This window comes from Amblyomma americanum, chromosome 6, assembly GCF_052857255.1.
Source record: "Amblyomma americanum isolate KBUSLIRL-KWMA chromosome 6, ASM5285725v1, whole genome shotgun sequence".
Taxonomy (NCBI): domain Eukaryota; kingdom Metazoa; phylum Arthropoda; class Arachnida; order Ixodida; family Ixodidae; genus Amblyomma; species Amblyomma americanum.
Genome location: NC_135502.1, coordinates 200,459,074 through 200,477,541, shown reverse-complemented (window position 1 = coordinate 200,477,541; position 18,468 = coordinate 200,459,074). Strand labels below are relative to the sequence as shown.

Sequence of the window (18,468 nt, the reverse complement as noted above, 5' to 3'; positions counted from 1 at the left end):
AAAGGCCTCATCGAGTACCTGGAAGGCAAGGTTTCTTCACCCCTCGCTTCATTCAAGCGAGGACTGTCTTCCTTCTGTGTGCAGAATGATGTCCTTGTGAAGAAGAACTTTACAGCGAGCAAAACAGCCTACCTCCTTGTTGTACCTACTTGTCTCCGCGAAGAAGTTCTACAGGCTTCACACGACGAGCCGACAGCTGGACATCTCGGGTTTACTCGCACCCTCCGCCGCATTCAAGACAAGTATTACTGGCCCCGACTGTCTGCCGATGTCGCACACTATGTGAAAACCCGCCGAGATTGTCAGCGACGAAAGACTCCTCCCGCACGACCAGCAGGATTTCTGAACCCCATCGAACCTCCCTCAAGGCCCTTTCATCAGATTGGCATGGACTTGCTTGGCCCTTTTCCAACGTCAACATGTGGAAATAAGTGGATCATCATAGCGACCGACTACCTGACCCGCTACGCCGAGGCGAAAGCCCTACCGAACGGAACAGCAGCAGAAGTCGCCAAATTTTTCGTGGTGTGCATTCTTCTTCGACACGGCGCCCCCGATGTGCTCATCACGGACAGAGGAACAGCATTCACGGCGGAACTAACGCAAGCCATCCTGCGCTACAGCCAAACCAGCCATCGGAGCACAACTGCATACCATCCGCAGACCAACGGACTGACCGAGCGCCTGAACAAAACCATCGCCGATATCCTCGCCATGTATGTCGATGCCGAACACAAAACCTGGGATGTCATCCTGCCTTACGTCGTCTTCGCCTGCAACACCGCAGTGCAGGAGACCAACCAGATGACGCCTTTTAGGCTCGTCCATGGCAGGGAGGCCACGACCACGCTAGACGCCATGCTTCCCAACGTTACAGAAGAAGATAACCTCGACGTTGCCGCCTACCTTCAACGCGCAGAAGAAGCTCGAAGGCTTGCCCGATTACGGATCAAAGATCAGCAGCGGTCCGACGCCAGACGCTACAACCTACGAAGACGCAACGCAAAATACAAGCCAGGAGACCAAGTCTGCGTGTGGACGCCCATTCGCTGCCGTGGATTGAGTGAAAAGCTTTTGCGCCGCTATTTCGGCCCGTACAAGGTTCTTCGTCGGCTAGGTGAACTGGATTATGAAGTCATCCCTGACGCAATGACTGCATCCCAGCGACGCCGCGTACGACCAGAAGTTGTCCATGTAGTCCGTCTGAAGCCGTATTATGCGCGCTAAAGGTCGCTGCATTTCCATGCTCTATTTTCGCAAGATCCGTTTATTTTCTCTTACTAGTCGCATTATTTGTTTTAATGCATCGGGTCGATGCTTCTTTGAGAGGGGAGTAATGCCGTGAATATTTGCTGTGTTTATTCGTTTTTCAAACCTGCCGCCACACCACCTTATCGCTTTCTTTGCGACGCAAGACGCGACTAGATTTATCTCGATTGATCGCAACCAGTCAGAGCTCATTCTACGTTGTTCCGTAATGTTTTAGTAACTTTGCACGCTTTATCTCGAAAGTTCGCTATCAGCTTTAAATTTAGCACGGCCGACAGCTAATCTTAATCTTAATCTTACCGGTACTCACCTATGGGGCAGAAACGTGGAGGCTAACGAAAAGAGTTCAGCTTAAGTTAAGGACAACGCAGCGAGCCATGGAAAGAAAAATGATAGGTGTAACGTTAAGAGACCGGAAGCGGGCAGAGTGGGTGAGGGAACAAACACGGGTTAATGGCATCCTAGTCGAAATCAAGAGAAAGAAATGGGCTTGAGCAGGGCATGTAATGCGAAGGCAAGATAACCGCTCGTCATTAAGGGTAACGGAGTGGATTCCAAGAGAAAGTAAGCGTAGCAGGGGGCGGCAGAAGGTTAGGTGGGCAGATGAGATTAAGAAGTTTCCAAACAAAGGGTGGATGCAGCTGGCAAAGTATAAGGTTAATTGGAGAGACATGGGAGAGGCCTTTGCCCTGCACGCTTGTCGCTTCGCCGCCGCCGAGTGATTCAGTCCATTTTAGGTGCAAGTCAGCACAATAAACAGTTTTCTTTTAGAAGACCCTTTCGTCCGTCTTCATCGCTGCTTCGACTGCCGTCACCACTACGTGACAATATCCCACCAGGGGTCCCTCTGGGCGCCTGGCGACGACAACGAAGTGTGCGGGGACGTTCGAGTGCGCGAGGTCAGGCTACGGGAAGCCACTCTGTGCGCCTATACAAATCCTCTACAGGCCCCAACTCAGCCGAGACAACCACATCTACGTTGCTACGTCAAAGCGATGCTGTCGAATGTCTGGCACCTGTCTTAGCTAATCACCGAAGGCATCTGATGTGGTGGCTATGTATCAGGCAGGTTATGCAGTCCGGCGGCTAGCTATAGGCTCGCTACATCTTTGCCGTGCCTTTTCTGCCTTTACAGATTTTTCTCGCGCGTATTGCTGTACAGCGCAGTTAACTTCCTCTTTTCGCGCTTTATGCGGCCGCGATATGCGACACTGCGGTCGCACTTGTTACGCTGTTTAAATGCGCGGGCCAAGAGCGAGACCTGCTGGGCACTCATGCGCGACGCCTTCACGCATGGCTGCCAGGCGTCGGCCGGTAATGAGGTGCAGGCGTGCGTCAGCGTACGTCGCAATGAAGACTGCAGCGAAACGCGTAAAGCGCAGGCGTTCCGATTGGTCCTAACCGCTGAGCGTGGTCAGCTTTAATCGTATGTATGACATTAGCAAACAAGACTCGCTTCCAGTGACCGGCAACATTTTGTTTTCGTTTCGACAGCTCAAATTTCCTTTTTTACCTGGATATGTGCTGGCATCTGCCTGTCAAAGTTCGTCCGACCGTTGTGCCAACAGGCGATGCGAGCAGGGGAGTGTCATTTTTCTGTTTCCAACACAGCCCCAGTGTATCCATCAGCCCCCCCCCCCCCCCCCCCAATCACTGCTTCTATCATACAATGCAGTTTCTTACCGATGATTACCCTTTCAGTACTGGTTTTAACATCGCCTTGAAAAGCAATGATATTTCCCAGGGCCGTCCTTGCGGCAGCACTGAGTGGACGCCATGCGAGGGAAGGCGGGCCGGTTTCGCGACGGCTGCCATTCAGGGGGTCACGGCGTTCGTGCTAGCCCTCAGTCGCGGGCTCATGCAGTACACAATAGAGAGCTGCCGCCAACGTGTACACACAGATGGCCCCAGATGCACGTCGACGCCATCTGCGCATGCGCATTAACGGCGCAGTACTGACAAGCGGTACCTGTATACACAATGCTAGAGCTCTCTTATAGCATACGGAACGTGGCCGCAAACGCGAGCGGCGACTACGTGACGATACTAATTTGCGCGCGCGCGAAGCGTATCTAAAGCGTCAACGGAGAGACGAGCCAACTATAACAACATCTTCGGTTACAGGCGCAAAACAGACTCACCACAAGGAAGAAAGACGGGAAGGAGCGCGTGTGTCTGTTTTGCGCCTGTAACCGAAGATGAACAGTTACCAACTTGCCCAGCAAGACGTTGTTTCAACTATAACAAACCGAGCTATAACAGCTTTCGCGTAAAATGCACTTGTCACCTACGAGCCTGCCTACCCCCCTTTACATCATCCTGCCATCTCCGCCTGCCTGCGCTCGTGGGCGGTTCATCACACCCTCCCCGCGGTCAACCTGGCGCCAGAGGCGAGCATGCTCGTGCCCACCCTGGCAGCGACTGCGCCGCTCAGGGAGAGAGCGCCCCTCAAGCGGCGCGTCGTGGCAGATCCGGTAGCGCTGCGACTCATCGCGCACTTAAAGCGTGACACGGCGGTCAAGGAGAGTTTCCATTGCCGGAAGCCTTGCGGAACTAGCGCGACTGCCATCGCGGGCTGACAACAGGCGTGGTTGGGTATGGGCGCTGGGGAGAACGCAATCGTCGAAGGACGAATCCAAGTAGGCTGGTATCAGCGAATTAGCGTCTTGCAGAGAGAAAGGGGCGCTCGAAGCGAACGCGAGCAGCTATAAAAGGCCGAGAAATGAAATATCGGTGGTGCCACCATATCGACCGTTTTCGCAAGAAAACTGAGAGACGTCAACACAGTTCTAATGCGCGTTTGCATTTAAGTTGTCGTCTCACAAAAAACTCCCGGATTCTTTGTCACGATATCCCCTGATTGGTCGAAAGAGGTCACGTGACCTTTTGACGTCATCACAACCCGCCAACCGTGGCAACCTGGTCACCCGTCTTTGAGCAGCCTACCACTGTGGCAGGTGGCCACGATGGTCACTTGCAAAAAACGCAATACTCCAAAATACCACCAAAATTTCAGAAGTATGCTAAACTCAGAAAATCGATTAGGATAGATTAGGAGGTCATATTAGTACATCCCCAAATGATGGTCAATGGAAGGTACTCGAGCATTCACGAAGGAGATGGTTCATGCATACCATACAAGGTTTTGCCGGTAAAATCGCAAGAATATTAGACAATCATTGTAGCCAACATAGCAGGCAACCTAAAGTTGTCACGTTTTCTTCTTTAAGAATGTGTTTAAGAAGGCCCCAAAGTTTCTTAGGGAACGTGTTAGTGTGGCCCGGCTATACCGCCAATCACTCACAAGCGCTGTCCACGGAGTCCTTTTCGGCCTTCATGTCACGGGCTTTAACGGAGTGGCGGGGAAAAAAGTTCCGCTTTAATGCGGCGAGTTGGGCTTGTTGGTACATGGTTTTCTGGAAAAGCAGCGCTGAACAGACGAGGACAGAGACAAGGCGACAAGGACGTCTGTTCTGTGCTGCTTTTCCAGAAATCCGCTTTATGAATCAGTTTTCCCAATAATACTAGCTTCGTTTGCTACCGAACCAACGACCGCAGAGAGAGCCATGTATCCGCTTGTTCGCTGACGATTGCGTTATTTATCGTTCGGTAACTAACCCTTCTGACCAAGAATCCCTTCAAGCAAACCTAAACCTCGTACTAAACTGGTGTTCGCAGTGGATGATGACACTCAACCCTAACAAATGTAAGTACATGTCTTTTCACCGCCGTCGCAACCCTTTTGTTTTTGAATATTCCGTTTCTAACTGCCCTGTTGACCTCGTCCAGTCTTACAAATACTTAGGTATCACCATTTCTGATGATTTATCTTGGCGACTGCACGTAACTAATCTGATATCATCAGCTAATAAAACATTAGGCTTCTTAAAACGTCACCTGAGGGAAGCCCCTCAACACGTCAGACTACAAGCATACATCGCACTTATCAGAACTAAACTGGAATACGCATCGCCCATCTGGAATCCTCATCAAGCATATTTAACAAATGCCATCGAAGCTGTACAAAACCGAGCTACCAGATTTATTCACTCTTCATACTCATACGACGTTAGCATATCATCTCTAAAATTACAATCAGGTTTGTGTGATCTTTCTGCTCGCCGTCGCATTGCCAGTCTTGTTTTGTATCACAAGTTTTTTTATTCGCCCCTAAGACAAGAACCATACATCTGCGCACCCCCACCACGCAGATCCCATCGCATCGGTCACCCTCTTCAAGTTTTGCGTCCACGAGCCCGTTCTACTACCTTCATGAACTCATTTTTTTCACGAACAGCAACTGACTGGAACGGCCTTCCCCACCATGTCGCTGCCATAACCTGTCCATCCACATTTTCGACTTCTGTGATCGCCTGCATCTTGTAAACCCCACCCCTTATGTAACACCCCGAAAGGGGTCTTTAAGGAAAATAAAGTGATGCGATGTGATATCTACTAAAAACATTTAATACAGATGCTCCCATGTTCCATTCATCATGCACCGTGTCACGGGCGTATTCTCTACTCGCAGCGGATATCGCATACTGCTTAGCTGTGATTTAATAAAGGGTCACATGCTCAGTTTTTCTAAAATTGCCGCGATGCTTGCGACATCTGCAGCAATAACAAGAAAATATCGAGAACCGAGACAGGAGAGGAAGAAGCCAGCGAAATAATGGAATGTTATCGCCACAAAAGTCGAGGGTGAAACGCCGTAGTGAATATTTATTTAAATAAATGTATTCAGCCACAGCGCCAGCGCTGCACGGTGAAGAGATAAAATAAAGATGATATTAGCAAAGTCAGCAAATGAACTAATCCAGAAGGAGCGACAAAACAAAACGCAAAAAAACGAAAACGCAGTTCGAAAGAAAGTGACGCAACCAGAGGGAAAAAAAAGTTTCATACATGAGATAACTTTCCAAAGTGAAGCTCGCGCGGGACTGCACAAACGTGCCGATGCTATTCTTACACAGGCACTTCCTCTGTACTTTCATGTAACGCGGGCCATGGCCACAGGATCTCGGTGACGCCACACGAATTTGTAAGGCGCCGTCAACAGTTAATTAAGCGGTGCTCAGTAGTGAAATGCGCACCGTTACTTAGGTTAATCTGTGTCACGTTGCATGCCTACACAGGTTCCACTGCCCTTATTTTGTGCCTATTTTGATGCAATGTTAGTAGACAGAAAGAGGGCAGGGTGGCTCAGGGTACTCAAGCGACTCAATGAAAACTGAAAGCAAGGAGAAATCCTCACCATCATCATCAGCCTGAGAACTCTTTTCGTTAGCCTTCACGTTTCTGCCGCACAGGTGCGTATCGGTAGAATGGAGCTGTTATATACTTTTCTCTGCCATTCATCATCTGAGAGAACCAGCCGAACGCGCTCCATCCCATTTTTATTTTTCTAGTTATTAAGATATACTGGTTCCAACCTGCATTTTGTGCATCCTTTGTGAAAAGTTTACAGCCCAGAAGGTTTGCTTCCACCGTGTGGCGCGTAATGCATCCCCAAGTCGCGCGAAGGCAAGAAGCTTTCTGACCCCTGCTAGGAATCCCAAGAATGCCCCACTGCATGGCTTGGAAGCAAACCCCTTCTGACAGCGGCTGTACCTGCTCTTGGTAGATCTAGGCAGCGCCTTGCTACCAATCGTAAACTGCTACGCCTGCCTAAGTCAATGATCGGGGTTTGCAATTTATCCCCTTTGTTACTTAGCAACGCAATGTCATCCCCGGATCGAAGTGGTATCCAATCACCCTTGCCCGTAACTCTGCCCAATTAAGTTTTCTGAATACCTGCTGTAAAGACGCGATGAATAGTGCTGGTGAGCACGTGTCTCCTTCCGAACACCGTTCCTTGTTAGAGTTTATTACTTTCGCAGTGAAGGAATAATGTGGTTGTGCAGCCACAATAGATATTTTCCGGTACCTTCACACATGCCTGTTCCTACAATTTAGTTCCGTAATGCATTCTTACAGCTATAGTTCGACCCATTCAAATGCTTTCTCGTAATCTCTAAATGCCATTCTGCGAATTTCTCTACACCCGCCGCGGTGGCTCAGTGGTTAGGGCGCTCGGCTACTGATCCGGAGTTCCCGGGTTCGAACCCGACCGCGGCGGCAGCGTTTCTATGGAGGCAAAACGCTAAGGCGCCCGTGTGCTCTGCGATGTCAGTGCACGTTAAAGATCCCCAGGTGGTCGAAATTATTCCGGAGCCCTCCACTACGGCACCTTCTTCTTCCTTTCTTCTTTCACTGCCTCTTTTATCCCTTCCCTTACGGAGCGGTTCAGGTGTCCAACGATATATGAGACAGATACTGCGCCATTTCCTTTCCCCCCAAAACCAATTATTATTATTATCTCTGCCACCTTACTGATAGTGTGAATATCGTCTATTCGGACAGAGAACAATTCCTACCAATTATCAGCAAAGATCGATTCAGCGGCTCTTTCTGGTTGTGCTTACCTGCAGCACTGACCCTGGGAAATTGAAATGTCGATCAGTTAAAGCAAAGACCATTACAGTCATGTAATAAACATAACTGAGGTCTAGAATATATGTTAATCCTATTTAAAAGTTTCTGCAAATGCTCAGTCTAGAAATATGGAGTCATCGCTAGCGTGTGCATACGGCAGAACTAATAAAAAAATTACAATCAAGGATTTGTGAAGCCATCGCACAGTCTTCTGCCGTATACGAGACCAAATTTTGCGGTGTGTTGCCATCGGCCAAAGCAACCTTGGCCACGAGTCGCAACGCACGGACGGCGGGGATGATTGGAGCATGCTGTTATAGCGAGTCCGCCAGTCGCGTAATCTATACTTGGCGTCTGTACCCTTCAACGACGATTAAGCGTCCGCTGCCGAGTTTGCTGTCATCTCTGTCCAACACGCGCCTGCGTTGAGCTGCGCGCACAGTGATATTCGAGGCACACCATGCCTGCCATTTATTATCTTGTCGACTTTTGCCTCAGCACGACTGGCACCGAAAAGGCTTAATCTTCACGTTTCCGCGCGATGCCGCCAGAAGGAAAGCCTGGGTAGACTTTGTGCATCCCGCTGGGCGCCACAATTTGACTCTGAGCAAGTACGGTGTGAAGTGCTCGCTGCACTTCGACCAAAGCACCCACCAGTGCAACCCAAGAAACCTCGCTTGTTTCGGCATTGCAGCGCCCGAGCACCGAAACGGCGCTGTACCCCGCTGCTTTGCAGCCTCTTCTCGCTGCAGAGCATGGACCAACAGCGCCAAAGCGTATCGCATTATTAAGGTGAAAGCCTTTAATGGCTCATGCTCGCGTCCGTCCATTACGCTCTTCAACCCGATAAGAAAAAAAAAATCTTTTTGCACGATGGTATTCGAACCACCATCCTCCCGTTCTGCAGCCGAGCGTTCTAACGACTCCGCTACTTCCTGCTAACGTATACATATGTAGTTCTCCTTGTCTGGGACACTGGAGAGTGTTTGCGGAAAGGCGTCGAATCAGGCCTCCCAAACGCCCCCCAGTGTCTCCAGCATTTAAGATTCACAAACAATGGTGTACTTAATTAACATCTTAACCACACATCACTGACACAAGCAGCGACACCGCTCTAAAGGCTTTCGCCTCACCGAACTTTAGGTCAACAAAGTGCCTCCCTGAATTTTTCTGCATGGTGTCTGTTGACGTGCATGTTTAGGTGAAACCTTGTACAAAATTGTACGCATTGCGGCGCCAATGATGCCAGAGGGCTTCCTGACTCCTGTGAGCACGCCCACATAGACGAGACGCCACAATGCTCGTCTTAGAACATAGCATAACCTATGCGTTTAGTTGGGTTCTCTCCTGGTGCAGGCGAATTGATTCTTCGGTTGGCTGCTTGTCTACTGATCACACTACCGCAGAAAAACGCACAAAAAAGGACACGTCATAAATTCTGCTAAAACCTGCTGTCAATTCCTCGACTTCAATGGAGCTTCAGGCCGACACTGACTGAATGTTCCTACCTTTGCCCGGTAACCGGCTACTGCTAGTCTGCTTTGCGCGGCACGGCACAGTAGCGCTATGCTGTTGAATAAAAGGGCCACCCTCAAAGGCAAAACTCGAGACATTTCCCCTCTCCCTCTTATTAATAAGCGGGTACTCGTGACACAAAAAGCAGGAGGTCAAAAGCCCACAGCAGCGCAATTCATACATTAAGCACAAATTATAACCAGCATTGTACCCGTAGCTACTGATCTGCTCTCATGTTGGTCTAATAATAATAATAATTGTTTTTTAAGGGAAAGGAAATCGCGCAATATCTGTCTCATATATCGTTGGACACCCGAACCGCGCCGTAAGGGAAGGGATAAAGGAGTGAGTGAAAGAAGGAAGGAAGAAAAGGGTGTCGTAGTGGAGGGCTCCGGAATAATTTCGTCCACCTGGGGATCTTTAACGTGCACTGACATCGTACAGCACACGGGCGCCTTAGGTTGTCTGCAGAACGCACATTTCAGAGATAGCAGTACCTATGAAGGACTGAGGTATTTTGTCAGAAAGCATGGGGCCAGAGCGGAGTTTTTAAAATGTATATATATATATATATATATATATATATATATATATATATATATATATATATATATATATATATATATACACTGTCGAAAAAAAACTGGCCGTTAAACAGTTAAACAGAAAGAGGCGAAAGGTGAATTGTGCAAACGTATATGATTTTAGCAGAAAGGAACGTGTAAGCTTAATAGAACACACGTTGCTGGGCTGGTTGGTGATGCATAGTTTCTAGAGAAGCGATTCAGCGCTGCTCATATCATAAGACAACTGACAGGCACGACACGACGAACACTGACTCCAACTAAGTTTACTGAAACGCACATTGCTGAGCCGCCGCGGTGGCTGAGTGGCTGCCGGCCCTAAAGACGCCGGTTCGATCCCGGCCGCGGCGGTCGAATTTCGATGGAGGCTAAATGCTAGAGGCCCGTGTTCTGTGCTATGTCTGTGCACGTTAAAGAACACCAGGTGGTCGAAATTTCCGGAGCCCTTCACTACTGCGTGTCTCATAGCCTGAGTTGCTTTGCGACATTAAACGCCTATAAATCAAACCAAACGCATATTGGTTTCTATCAATAAATCAATGATAGAAGGTAGCATGCGCATGCTTGCTGCATAGCTCTGCACATTTGTGTGCTTCCATTTCTAGCATCTGTGTGCTCTTGGTGTTGGATGTGCTGAATATATTGTCGCGTAGCGAGCCTCGCAGGTTTCGTGCGCCAGTTTTTCCAACAAGCTGAATGTGCTCTTCTCCCCGCGGTGCTACTGTTGCTGTCTTAGTGCTCGCTGCTGTGCGGGGAGCCATTAGAGGGGCTCACACCCCGACATTTGGAAGAGCCGTTTTCCCTCTGGCTCTTTGTAAGCAGGCGTTGTGCGGCCCACTCCCCGGCCTTGTTCGAATGCTTAGTTAGAGTAAAACGCACCGAGACGCACGGTTAGCTGCCTGCAGGGGGACAATGTCTCCCAAGGCCGCGTCCGAGACACCAGAGCGGGCGCGCGGACCCGCCGTGGTTTCCAGGAGAGTCGCGCGAAGTGATTGCTTCGGGCAGCACACTGCCCAAGGACCAGATGCGTCGGAGACGAGCCGCGAGGGCTGAGAGCGCGGACGGCGGGTCGCGTGGTGCACCGACTGGGAGGTTTGCATTCCCTGTGTTTCGGATGTTGTTTTGTGTGTTTCAGGTAAATCTTTTGGGCCGATTGCCATCATTCGTGACGACGGTGGCAATGATGGTGTGATATGATGGGATATATCGGCAGCAATCATGTTTGCCGCGCAACTGCGGAACAAATCCTCCGAATCGGATAAGGAATGATAATCTCTAAAGCACTCGACTCAGTAGCCTTTGAGAGTGCCTACGTCACAGGTGTATTAGGTGGCTGAACTGATCTCCCCTCAGTAAGGAAAAGCGTGAGTATTCCGCAAGCAGCCGTTTTTGCGCCACGTTCGGAAAAAACGCATCACTGCCGAGGGCCGTTCGAGCGCGGAGGCACTCTTGAGCCGCGACAGAAAGCTGTGGGCAGTCGGTGCAGGTGATTAGGCGGTGAGGCGCCACCTAAGCTGCGGCGCTCATTCAGCGCCCCTGACCATATGGGCCGCCTGCTGTTCGACGACCTTCGCCGGGAAGAACACGCGCGCCAACAAGCGCGGCCGACAAAGGCCGACCCGCCTGCTTCCGCTTAGCGGCCTCAGACGGGTCCTCTCCAGGCCCTAATTGTGCACCTCCGAGCGTCCGGCACGATAAGGCTAGCAAGTAAGCCACACGGTGCACGAACGGGCGACGTCCGCAAGCGCAGAAAGTAGACAGGACGCCACACCGCTGCGGATCTACTCTGGTGTCTGGACGCTTACGGTATTCGTGTAGCAAATTTCAGGTGTCAGGAGAGACCCATCAGAGTGACTCACCATCCGTCACAGTAGACCTTCGGCTTTCTCGGAATCCGCAAGATTTAACCGTTTCACAATTGAGGATAGTTGCCGGGCCAGTGGGTACATGATATCACCGAAAAACAGCGCGCTTACACGGGACAGAGGGAGAGGACACGCACACACACTGCGCTGTGTGCGTGCGTCTCTTCTCCCTCTGTCCCGTGTAAGCGCGCTGCTTTTCGGTGATACCGTTTCACAAGTTTTTCTCCATGACCAAGAAGTGTTTCTCTTGAGCAGTTTATGCCTGCAATAAAATTTTTATATGTGATGGAAAAATGTGTCGACACGAGGCAATGGGCCATGGTTATGCAAGAAACGCTGTAGTTTTATGGGAAAGAAAATCGTACATCACAAGAGGTCGAAAACGCCGCTTTTCCGACTTTGAAAAATCGCTCATTTCGATCTCCGCAGCAAGGAAACAAATACTTTGTAGAAACTCATTGTTTCTGCAGTAATTATAAGCAAAATCTTGGCAGCAGCGAAAAAATATTTCGTGAATCTTATAACCCGGCGAACGAAAGATCACAAACATCGTTCATGAAGTTATTTATACCTGTCATGAAGAACGTTTTTCAGTACAATAATGGCACACGAAGAATTCGGAACGTGAGGCTTAAGCTTTTTTCCGTAATTATCAATGCTTCCTACTACCGTCAGAGAGCATTCACACTTCTAGACAGATGAGTTTTTTTTTCTTTTTCAGTAAGCTGTTAAAAGCTCCTGCAACTGAAAAGTATAAAGAAACGGCAAACTTTTGACATTTCGGCTGGCCTGATGCAGCCTCTGCCTTGCCCATGGAGACCTCTCGATCGGGTTGGCATTGCCCCGTACGGACAGCTTCCTGCTAGGTCTAGACCACCTTACACGATACGCCGACACCCTCTCCTTGCTGCTACGGCGCGGGATGTTGCAGCCTTCCCCTTGCGCCACTTCGACACGGAGCACCGCCTAAGCTGCGCAGCGACCGTGTTTTCTGCTGAGGTAGCTTCATGTCTTCGGGAGCAGTGCAACGTTACTCAACAGAGTTAATTGCTGGGCTAGTTACTCACTACGGAAGCCACCCACAGACTAAAGGTCTGACTGAACCCTCTAATCGGACAGTGGGTGACAAGTAGTCAATGTATACGTGGCTGCGGACCACTCCGTCTGGGGACATAGAGTTACCCTTTGTCACATGCGCCTATAAAACCGCTGCTCAGAGCAGTAGTAGCTGGTTTCCCGCCTTTTTTCCTCCTCTACCGGCGTAAATCTTCCTCAACGCTTAACACCATTTTCTTTGGTCGAATGTTCAGGGGAATCCCTCAAGGTGGAGTAAATTCGTAATAAGGTAGTAGTTACTCATTGGTCCGGTGAAGAAGTTCCCCTGCTCCGGCGAAGCGGTGGTCCCGGGTTCGAACCCCGGACCAGGACGAAATTTTTCTTTAACTGCGAAATTTCTGAGATAGCTGTATAGCTTTCCTTTGCAGTCGTTTGGCTGCGCGCGCTCGGGTGGATGCCAATGAGTAATTACTCCCTTACTACCATTGTCCTTACCGGCCTGATTCATCGGAGTCCACAACAATTTCTGAACCCTCCAGGCGGATCCTGATGCGCCCTTCTCCCGAAGCCTGTAACACCGACGGCGTGGGCGCGAGGCTGTCTCGTACGGAGCCATATCATGCGTCTAGTTGTCCCCCTAGGTGGCCAGGGTGGCTCTATGTTTCCCCCGGGGCCGATTGTAAAGAGAAAAATGATCGGAAGCGTCAGCGCGAGATGAGAGTGCCAACTGCTGAAGTTTATCTTCCTTTCTTACAAAGAAGGAGCCGGCCATAAAAGTCGCGGCAACATCTTGACAGACATTCCCTTTAGATAAGTGACAGCACAGGAGGGAGGCGGCGGTTACCGAGCAATGCGTAATTTACAAAAGATAGATGACTATATATGTGCAGCATTTAACATAATTACTAACATGGCTATCTGATGACAAAAGTAATTCAGAGGGAAAACCAAGTACAGTAGTCAATCCTGAAAATGTAATGAAATGAGCAATTCACAGGCCACACCAGTCCAGATTTCTCGGGCACAATTTTTTTAAACTTGAAAATTGTAAGACACTCTGTGAAAATATTGAAGGTAATCGCCCATTATTCTGGTGGAGAATAAAACTTGTATGTATGTATGTATGTATGTATGTATGTATGTATGTATGTATGTATGTATGTATGTATGTATGTATGTATGTATGTATGTATGTATGTATGTATGTATGTATGTATGTATGTATGTATGTATGTATGTATGTATGTATGTATGTATGTATGTATGTATTTATGTATGTATGTATGTATGTATGTGTGAAGCAGAATCTTTCAAAGTGTTTCCAGCGATCCCATCGAACAGTTAAGAACACCAAAGAAAATAAATGGGGAACGCTTTTGACGATATCAAAAAGGAGAATAAAATTCAAGACTGCCGTCGGGTGATGTGCGGATATATTGATTGTTATAGTCAAATCTTAGATTATGAGAATAAATTCAGTTCATAAACGGTTTCCCGCTCAAAAATGCTTTTGTGCAGAATTGCTGGGTATGTATGCACATGATGAAATCTTAGAATATAGTATGCGAATGCAGCAAAAGGTCACAAATAATCGTTAGAAAAACAGAATGCAAATAATAATGAAACACAAAATAAAGGTGCAAAGAATTAACAAAAAACGCCATATAGAAATTTCAGACAAAAGTGTTGGCAAAAGTCTGGATCGGCGCCGCGGGCCTGGTGTCAGTGTCCATGTCAGTTGTACTCGGCGGCCGAGGCTGCGTCGTTCTAATGGGCGGTGCAAGGGGCCCAAATTCAAGCGACTCTCCGCGGAGGCGGCTGGGTCACTGGTGGACAGGTGTGAGGGCCGTAGTGATGCTGTGCAGAGTGCGCAGGTCGGGAAGCGTGCCCAGCACAGTGCTGCTCTACCTGGAGAGCAGAGGACGCGATATTCGCGGAGGTCGTGGGTTCGGATCCCACCAGCGGCATGGTTGTTTTTTCTGCTGCTTGATAAGTAATTTTCTTTAAGCGACAGATTAATCCAAGTATTATCCTCCCATTGATTGAAACTACCGATTGAAAAAATAAATAGAAACATTCCCCTATGCACTTTGGTTTCGCTGACTGTTGGCTTTCTTCATATATATACTGACTAACCAGAGACCAACGCCTGAAACAATGTATTTGACGTTTCGGCCGTGGAACGGCCTTCATCAAGATGACAGAATAGGAATGGAGGGCACAGAATATGACGGCAGGTGCACAAAAAGCGTACAAACATATATTGCACAGAAGATTAAAAACGTAACACACACGTGACTAAAACGCGATATGTAGGTACACGAATGAGGGTCACAATTGCTGAACAGGAGGGGTACGTTGCGAAATTTAGTGCGTTAACAATCTTAGCTATAGAATGCGAGGACAGATGATTAAACGTGTCATGCTTACAGTGCAAATATGAGAAACCAGAATTCCTGGACAGCAAAACTTAAGAAGCGAGAATTTGTATACGCTAAAAACCCTAAAAAAGCACATGATCACTAAAAAACACGGTCACGATAAAGCAGTATAAACGGTGACAGTATTATCTTTTATTACATCCTGACAAAAAAACTCATGGCACTATCTGCATGTTCTGTCCGAGCACAAAAAAGAAATAAGGATACCGGTGCTGTGATGTAAAAAGATGAACATAGCAAAATCTTAGCTATATATGACGCAGCGGCAAGAAAAAACATACAGGTGCGAGAGATTAACGTGGCGTACTACAGTGTTAAGATGATAGTTCACACAAATCAAGACGCGAGAAATTGTACACAATCTTGGAAACACACGACCACAATAAGCAGCATAAACAGTAGCATGCATATCTTTTATTAGCCAGTGAAAGAAAACCGTGGCTCTAGATGCCTGTTTGTTAAAAAAAAAGCGAAAAAACGCAAACGCGTGGTGAGGTATAGATGAAGAAAAAGCACGAATCGAATAGCACTAACATCGGTGGATATCAGGGTGTTTGAACTGGAAGGGTGCTCAATTTCCCCGTACTTTCGTTCAAACCAGAAGATACTGTATTAAACTTATAGGTCAGGAAAGACTATCTAATTTATCGGTCGTGATTAGGTTTAAATGCAGATTCCACAATAGTAGCTGTAATGTGATCAAGTGAATGGCCTGGGAGCTGAACATGTCTTGATAGGGGCAGGTTTTCGAGGGATTTAACATGGGCTCTGTGGTTATTGAAGCGTAATCTAAAGGGGGTTTCTCTTTGGCCGACATACTGAAGGTTACATATCGTACACTGGAGTAGGTAAATGACATTCGGACTATCGCAGGTGAAGTCACCCTGAATTTTTAAATGAAAGAACCAGTACTGCTAACGCTCTGAGACGTAGTCATATACGGACAAACTTTACAGCGGCTCTTGTTGCAAGGCTGGCAGCCTGTGGGTTTCGGAGCAGTAGTTTTTGATGAAGTGAGCATGTCCCGTCGATTCCACGATCTTCTAGAAACAGCCGTTGGTGGCTCTACGAATATTTCGTTCAGGCAGACACTTTGCATGAGAATATTATAGTGTTTTTTAAGACTGCCGAAACTTTTGGTGCGGATGCAGAATGAGTGAGGACAAGGTTGGTATTCGAGTAGGAAGTATTTGGGTTTTCTTTAGCTAGTAGAATCCTTCGGGATTGTGTATCTGCGCGCTCTATGGCATCATCGATCAGCTGAGGGGGGTAATTTTGTTTAATGAGCGCGCTACGAAGTGTGGCGCAGTTGCTTTAAAGTCAGATTGTTTCGAGCACATACGTTTGAACCGAAGTGCTTGACTGTATGAGATGCTGGTTTTAACATGTTTGACATGGCTACTGTCAAAGTGCAAATATTGCTGGCGGTCAGTAGGGTTTCGGTACTCCGCTGTAGTCAAGCTCTCTTCGTGAGGCGAAACGGTTACGTCAAGAAAATTCACTTCACATGTAGAGTACGTATGGCAAAATGAAATAGAAAGATGCAGCTAGGTTGTTGAAATCGGCTATAAATGAAAGCAGCTCGGCTTCGTCATGGGGCCAAATAAGAAATGTGTCATCAATGTAACGCCTGTAGTAAAATTGACCGGCTTTTCAAAAATTCGGTTTCCAACAAACCGATAAATATGTTTGCATAATTAGGGCCAATGCGCGTGCCCATAGACGTCCCACCAATTTGAACATAATGATTTCCCTCAAACTCAAACTTATTAAGTTCGAATATCAGTTTAACTAAGGTGGCCAATGTACAACTGTCAACCATCTTTTCAATGCGGGCTTCATTGTAGACGGTCACGACTGCCCGGATACCATCTGCATGCGGAATGTTCGTATAGAGTGAAGTGACGTCGAGAGTGACAAGCAAAGAACCGTGAGGAATGACAAGATCAGTAGTATCGGACAGGAAGTTAGTAGTGTCCTTTATGTAGGACGGAAATGTGGGCGGAATTCCATTAATTAGCGTATCGACGTAACGGGATAGATTTTCCGTAACAGTGCCGACATCAGAAACGATGGGTCGACCCGGAATGTTTACTTTATGGATTTTTGGTAACAAGTAGAATCTACCAACAACCGGCCTAAGCAGAATTATTGAGCGGAAAACGTTTTATGTAATTTAGTTATCATTATACCGGTCAAGCAATGTATTCTTGAGAATTTCTTTGAACTGATTGGGGGGGGTCGTAGTCTAGAAGTCGATAAAAAGAACTGTCTGCTGGCTGCCTGTGTGCCTCTGCAACATAACCACTCTTGTTCATACAACCACAGCTCCACCCTTTTCAGCAGGCTTAATGATGATTTCATTACGGGATGATAACTGTTCCACTGCTTTAGTTTCGCGAACTAAAAGATTACGGTTGAAAGGTACCTTACTCTTGTACAGTTGTAAAATACCTTCTTGTACAGCACCAATATACAACTCTAGGCACTTGTCCCGCTGTGTTGGAGGAGCTCAGTGCTTGGAAGATGGCAATAAATTGCCCTGGGCGTTATCATTAGGTTTGTCATAAAAAAATTCTCGAAGGCGCAGGTTGCGGGCAAAATTGTCCAAATCTCGCAGCAACTGGAACTCGCTGTAGCCGCCTATAGAGGGGCAAAAACTAAGGCCACGGGACAACATGTTGCTTTCTTCCAAGGTTAATATGTAAGCAGAGATATTTATTACGGTCGACTTATCTTGACTACTAAGTTCTTTGTTGATGGCAGGCACTACCGAGAAAGCAGAAGGGCAATCTACGGTTGTTAAATAAGGAGCGAATTCATAACCATTAAGTTGTTACTGGGGAAAAGAGCATTCCACGTTGTCACGAAGTAACTTTCTTGTTTTTAAGGCGCGAAGTTCATTTCGTTTTTTGGTTTCATATTTTTCTAATGCAGCTGATTCGACACAACCGAGTTTGTAATGAGAGCGCATTTGGTTCTTTTTGTTAACAAGCACTTTCTTGGAAGAGGCATAGGGCTCTAAGACAACACTGGTTAGTTCAAGTGAAGCGGTCCTTAGTATTGTGTTCCACTTTTATTTCTGACGGACATTTCACGTGTAGCTGGTTGTATTGTTAAAACCGAAGGCTCTTCGGTGCGATTGAAGCTGCCAAGTAGGTGCTAAGGGTGGAAATGTGCAAATCATGACGAACACCTTTTTCGCCAAGTTTTCTAAGCTTTAGAAATCCGAGTGAAAAAGACGTAGATTCACAGTTACCG

The 18,468-nt window shown here is 47.7% G+C and overlaps 1 protein-coding gene across 1 annotated transcript in view; it reads right to left on the bottom strand.

Moving 5' to 3' along the window:
* Positions 1–18,468, bottom strand: part of hh (hedgehog signaling protein) — a 190,918-nt gene that overhangs the window by 161,687 nt on the left and 10,763 nt on the right. The window lies entirely within an intron of this gene.